Consider the following 7,111-nt stretch of genomic DNA (forward strand, 5'->3'; position numbering starts at 1 on the left):
GAGTGTGCCCCCTTTGTTTACTCTTCTCTCTCATGAAATCCTTTCTAGCTAAAATGGGATAGAAGTAATTGAAAATAAAATATTGATTAAAACGGATATTTTAATTCTTTTGGGTTACTTCGTTTTAAAATTGTGGTATATGGTCTCAGGATTTGAACTGTGACATCTAACTTTTTCCATTATGCTGTTATGCCACTTTTTCCTAATTGGTTTGCTTAGTTCTTAGAATTTTCATTACTTTATTTCTTAAATTCCATCATATGTAGTAAAGCCATACTAACTTGAGGGAGTAGAGGGAAGGCCAGTCTAAACTAGCTTAAAATCTTAAAACAGTATTTTTCAAGGAATGTTATATTGTCATTTGTGTATATATGTACATGTACATAAAACATAAATCACATGTTACCTAGCATGATCCTTAAGGAATTTGCAATTACCTGAGCCTTGGTTTTGCATGTAAATGGGTACTTCTAAGTGCTTGAGGCTACTTTGAAAGAGTTCTTAATAGTTTAACCAGTAACCCTTAAAGTCTTGGTTATACTCACAGTAAACCTAAAAAAAAAAAATTCTCATAGCTAGGGTGAGAGTCCATTTAGCTCAGCTGTGAAGTATTATGTTATTAAGTAGAATGGCGCTACTAGGATGTTTATTTAGAGAAAATCTATACTGTTCTCCATATACATGTGCATTTACGTGACTATTATATCTAATATACACACACTGATGTGTATGTGCACATGTATTACAATCCCTGAGCACACCACATATTTGCGGACAATTTGAGGACATGATCTTTGGGTATAAACTAGACTAAGTTCTCTGAGGGCAGGAATCGTGTCCCTTGGCATTCTTCTTCCAAAATAAACATACCTGCCAAAGACTGTGCTCTGGTACCCACCTCGGTTGGGGGCATCCTTTATGAGGAGCAGCTCCAATTCCTTTCTGCCTTTCTGTTTGGGTGCTAATGAATGGTAGGGGGGAGTATGTGTCGGGGGAAGGCTGGGAGGTTGAGCTGTGCACTGTCTACATACTTGTGAGTGGGAGTGGGATTCCTTGCCGGACCGTGATTCTCTTGCCTGCCACATCATAATCACAGTAGTTAATAGCACAGGCCCTGGATTTGAACCTTGGCACTCTCATTTTCCAGCCGTGGAATCTATCTAGAGCAGATCTAGTTGATCTCTCCAACCTTCAGTTCCCTGATCTAGAAAATGGGGATCATAATTACACCCTCCCAGGTATAAGTACCCCAGGTTGGATTTTCGATAGTGGCAAATGGGTAATCCATGTGTCCCCCATCCGTGTATGCAACAAACTGGTGGGTATAAAGTATTAAAAAAATTTCCAAGAAACAAAACTTATTTTTGCTGCTTGCTAGCAACTATTTACATAGCATTTATATCGTATTTACATCTGTTTACATAGCATTTACATGTATTAGGTATTATAAATAATCTAGAGATGATACAGAGTATTGGGGAGGATGTGCTTAGGTTATATGCAAATACTGTGCCATTTTGTATGAGGGAGTTGAGCTTTCCTGGATTTTGGTACGGAGGGTGGTGTGCTGGAACCGACCTCACCCCCATACCAAAAGATGACTATATAACACACGTTTCTGTATCTCCTTTCTAGGTAGTCATTTCTTCTAGGACATTGTCCTTGGCTTATTTGTAACTGACTTATAGAACTTGATATTCAGAAACTGTTAACTGAATGACTGCATATTCCCCTTTGAGCTTACCATACTATTTCGATTTTTGATAATTATATTTACTACTTGTGTGCATTAAAAAACATATAGTAGAAACACACCATATAGGATGGTGTGTTTCATACATTTGCAATGTCCAGAGTAGATTATTGGCCTGGTTTGGGTAGACATTTGTTAATTCAGTCATTCCTTGGTATCCTCAGGGGATTGGTTCCAAGACCCCAACGGATACCCAAATCCTAGGATGCTCAAGTCCCTTATATAAAATGGTGTAGTATTTGCATATAACCTATGCCATTCTCCCTTATATTTTATATCATCTCTAGATTATTTATAATACCTAATACAATATAAATGTTATATAAGTAGTTTACATATAATGCAAATACTGTGTAAATAGTTGCCTGTGTGAAGGAAATTGAAGTTTTGTTATTTTTTTGCTTTTCTTTTCCTGAAATCTTTATTTTTATCATCATTATTAGAGTATAACTGCTTTACAATGGTGTGTTAGTTTCTGCTTTATAACAAAGTGAATCAGTTATACATATACATATGTCCCTATATCTCTTCCCTCTTGCGTCTCCCTCCCTCCCACCCTCCCTATCCCACCCCTCTAGGTGGTCACAACAAGCTGATCTCCCTGTGCTATGTGGCTGCTTCCCACTAGCTATCTATTTTTAAGTTTGGTAGTGTACATATGTCCATGCCACTCTCTCACTTTGTCCCAGCTTACCCTTCCCCCTCCCCGTAGCCTCAAGTCCATTCTCTAGTAGGTCTGTGTCTTTATTCCTGTCTTGCTCCTAGGTTCTTCTTGACCATTTTTTTTTTTTTTTTTAGATTCCATATATATGTGTAGCATACAGTATTTCTCTTTCTGACTTACTTCACTCTGTATGACAGACTCTAGGTCCATCCACCTCACTACAAATAACTCAGTTTCGTTTCTTTTTATGGCTGAGTAATATTCCGTTGTATATATGTGCCACATCTTTATCCATTCATCTGTTGATGGACACTTAGGTGGCTACCATATCCTGGCTATTGTAAATAGAGCTGCAATGAACATTTTGGTACATGACTGTTTTTGAATTATGGTTTTCTCTGAGTATATGCCCAGTAGTGGGATTGCTGGGTCGTATGGTAGTTCTATTTTTAGCCTTTTAAGGAACCTCCATACTGTCTCCATAGTGGCTGTATCAATTTACATTCGCACCAACAGTGCAAGAGGGTTCCCTTTTCTCCACACCCTCTCCAGCATTTATTGTATGTAGATTTTTTTATGATGGCTGTTCTGACCAGTGTGAGATGATATCTCATTGTAGTTTTGATTTGCATTTCTCTAATGATTAGTGATGTTGAGCATTCTTTCATGTGTTTGTTGGCAATCTGTATATCTTCTTTGGAGAAATGTCTATTTAGGTCTTCTGCCCATTTTTTTTTTTTTTTCGGGGATCGATTTTATTTGGGCTTCTCACAGTGGTTAGAGCCACTCCGTCTTCAGAACAATCACAGCACAGGAAATGCGTCACCGAGACTGCCCTGAAAAGTCTGACCAGCTGAATCTTATTGCTTAAAATACACATATTCACAATAACTGACAAAAGGTGATGTGCCTCACATGGGAATGTGTTAGCATTTGCAAATCTTCCGACTGTAGCACCAAACCCTCGACCAACCCCTTTCTTCTCATTCACCTGGAACACCAGACTCCCTCAAATCTCCCCGGCCCCTTCATGAGTCCTTCAGCTCCCTACTTTCGTCTTTCGTCACGCAGGGCAGCCTCGTGTAGCAGGGGCCAGACTGTGACGCTGGACTCAAGCCCAGCTCCACCCGTTGCGTTTTCTTCTTCTTGTGCCTTTTGGGTTGGATGCTGCAGTGAACCCAGCAGTAAACATGTGGACCAGTTCCCCACTCTGACTGGAGAAGGAATCCTGAGAGGGCCAGAATCCATCCCTTCAACCAGTTAACTCAAGCAGGGTTCATTTTGGTAAAACTTGATCTCCTTTGAGACTTCAGTGAGTTGTTTGAGACAAAAACAAAAAACAAAACCAAAAGGTGTTCTGCCCATTTTTGGATTGGGTTGTTTGTTTTTTGATATTGAGCTGCATGAGCTGCTTGTAAATTTCGGAGATTAATCCTTTGTCACTTGCTTCATTTGCAAGTATTTTGTCCCATTCTGAGGGTTGTCTTTTCGTCTTGTTTATGGTTTCCTTTGCTGTGCAAAAGCTTTGACGTTTCATTAGGTACCATTTGTTTATTTTTGTTTTTATTTCCATTACTCTAGGAGATGGGTCAAAAAGGATCTTGCTGTGATTTATGTCATAGAGTGTTCTGCCTTAGTTTTCCTCTAAGAGTTTGATAGTGTCTGGCCTTACATTTAGTTCTTTAATCCATTTTGAGTTTATTTTTGTGTATGATGTTAGGGAGTGTTCTAATTTCATTCTTTTACATGTAGCTGTCCAGTTTTCACAGCACCACTTACTGAAGAGGCTGTCTTTTCTCCACTGTATATTCTTTCCTCCTTTATCAAAGATAAGGTGACCATATGTGCATGGGTTTATCTCTGGGCTTTCTGTCCTGTTCCATTGATCTATATTTCTGTTTTTCTGCCAGTACCATCTTGTCTTGATTACTATAGCTTTGTAGTATAGTCTGCCATCCGGGAGCCTGTATTTCTCCAGCTCCGTTTTTCTTTGTCAAGATTGCTTTAGCTATTCGGGGTCCTTTGTGTTTCCATACAAATTGTGAAATCTTTTGTTCTAGTTCTGTGAAAAATGACATTGGTAGTTTGATAGGGATTGCATTGAATCTGTAGATAGCTTTGGGAAGTATAGTTATTTTCACAATGTTAATTCTTCCAATCCAAGAACATGGTATATCTCTCCATCTATTTGTATCATCTTTAATTTCTTACATCAGTGTCTTATAATTTTCTGCATACAGGTCTTTCGTCTCCTTAGGTAGGCTTATTCCTAGATATTTTTTTGTTGCAATGGTAAATGGGAGTGTTTTCCTAATTTCACTTTCAGATTTTTCATCATTAGTGTATAGGAATGCAAGAGATTTCTGTGCATTAATTTTGTATCCTGCTACTTTACCAGATTCATTGATTAGCTCTAGTAGTTTTCTGGTAGCATCTTTAGGATTCTCTATGTATAGTATCATGTCATCTGCAAACAGTGACAGCTTTACTTCTTCTTTTCCGATTTGGATTCCTTTTATTTCTTCTCTAATTGCTGTGGCTAAAACTTTCAAAACTATGTTGAATAATAGTGGTGAGAGTGGGCAACCTTGTCTTGTTCCTGATCTTAGTGGAACTGGTTTCAGTTTTTCACCATTGAGGACGATGTTGGCTGTGGGTTTGTCATATATGGCCTTTGTTATGTTGAGGAAAGTTCCCTGTATGCCTACTTTCTGGAGGGTTTTTATCATAAATGGGCGTTGAATTTTGTCGAAAACTTTCCCTGCATCTATTGAGATGATCATATGGTTTTTCTCCTTCAATTTGTTAATATGGTGTATCACATTGATTTGCATATACTGAAGAATCCTTGCATTCCTGAGATAAACCCCACTTGATCATGGTGTATGATCCTTTTAACGTGCTGTTGGATTCTGTTTGCTAGTATATTGTTGAGGATTTTTGCATCTATGTTCATCAGTGATACTGGCCTGTAGTTTTCTTTCTCTGTGACATGTTTGTCTGGTTTTGGTATCAGGGTGATGGTGGCCTCGTGGAATGAGTTTGGGAGTGTTCCTCCCTCTGCTATATTTTGGAAGAGTTTGAGAAGGATGGGTGTTAGCTCTTCTGTAAATGTTTGATAGAATTCTCCTGAAATCTTTGATCCACAGTTAATTGAATTCAGATGTGAAACCAACTGATAAAGAAGGCTGACTGTATTATGTTGAGGAATTTTGCATATAAGTTTATAAGGAAGGGATACTGATCTGTAGTTTTACTTTAGTGTTTTGGTCTGGCTTTGGAATCAGGTTCATGCTGGTCTCATAAGATGGGAAGGGTACCTACCTCTTATATTTTCTGTAGAGATTATATATATTTAGTGTTACTTCTTTTTTAAATGTTTGATAGAATCCAACAGTGAAATCTTAGGGGCCTGGAGATTTTTTCTCCAGAATGTTGTTTTTTTTTTTAACTGAAGTATATTTGCTATATAATATTTTATAAGTTACAGGTGTATGATATAGTGATTCACAATTTTTAAAGGTTATACTCCAGTTATAGATACTGTAAACTATTGGCTACATTCCCCATGTTGTACAGTATATCTTTGTCGTTTATTTTATTTATTTAAAATTTATTTTATTTATTTTTGGCTGCATTGGGTTTTTGTTGCTGACCACGGGCTTTCTCTAGTTGTGGCAAGTGGGGGCTACTCTTCGTTGCAGTGCATGGGCTTCTCATTGTGGTGGCTTCTTGTTGCAGAGCATGGGTTCTAGGCACATGGGCTTCAGTAGTTGTGGTTCACAGGCTCAGTAGTTGTGGCGCACGGGCTTAGTTGCTCCGCGGCGTGTGGGATCTTCCCAGACCAGGGCTCGAACCCATGTCCCCTGTGTTGGCAGGTGGATTCTTAACCACTGCGCCACCAGGGAAGCTCTGTAGCTTATTTTATACCTAATAGTTTGTACCTCTTAATTCCCTACCCCTATATTGCCCCTTCCCCACTACCCTCTCCCCACTGGTAACCACTAGTTCTCTATATCTGTGATAAAGAGATTAAAAACAGAAGGTTTTTATCTACAATTAAATTTTGTTAAATGTTAGGGTTATTTATTTCATCCTGGATGAGTTTTGCTAGTTTGAAGTTTAAGGAATTGGCCCCTTTCACCTAAATTGTTGAATTTATGTGTTGTAGCATTGTTTGTAGTATTCTCTTCTTTTAATGTCTTATTAACTTTTTAATGTCTGTAATGAAATTCCTTCTTTTCATTCCTGATAAAATTTGTGTTATGTTTTTCTCTTTGTTACTCTTGCTAGAGGTTTAGCAATTTTTTTGACCTTTTCAGAAAACTAAAGTTTGGTTTTATCAGTTATTTTTTTCTGTTTTCAATAGTTAGAACAGTAGTGCCTCTACCTTTTTTTCATCTTCCCTCTTATAATTCCAATTTGTGACGTCTTTTTACTTTTTGTTATTAAAAGTAAAGGACTGGGCCTCCCTGGTGGCGCAGTGGTTGAGAGTCCGCCTGCCGATGCAGGGGACGCGGGTTCGTGCCCCGGTCTGGGAGGTTCCCACATGCCGCGGAGCGGCTGGGCCCGTGAGCCATGGCCGCTGAGCTTGCGCGTCTGGCAACGGGAGAGGCCACGACGGTGAGAGGCCCACATATCGCAAAAAAAAAAAAAAAAAAAAAAAAAAGGCTTTTTTTACAAATTTTACTACA

General features: G+C 38.6%; 1 protein-coding gene across 1 annotated transcript in view; it reads left to right on the plus strand.

Annotated features, from left to right (window-relative positions):
* CNNM2 (cyclin and CBS domain divalent metal cation transport mediator 2) overlaps nt 1–7,111 on the plus strand; it is a 145,312-nt gene that overhangs the window by 61,443 nt on the left and 76,758 nt on the right. The window lies entirely within an intron of this gene.

Source organism: Lipotes vexillifer, unplaced genomic scaffold (genome assembly GCF_000442215.2).
Source record: "Lipotes vexillifer unplaced genomic scaffold, Lipotes_vexillifer_v1.1 scaffold916, whole genome shotgun sequence".
NCBI lineage: Eukaryota > Metazoa > Chordata > Mammalia > Artiodactyla > Lipotidae > Lipotes > Lipotes vexillifer.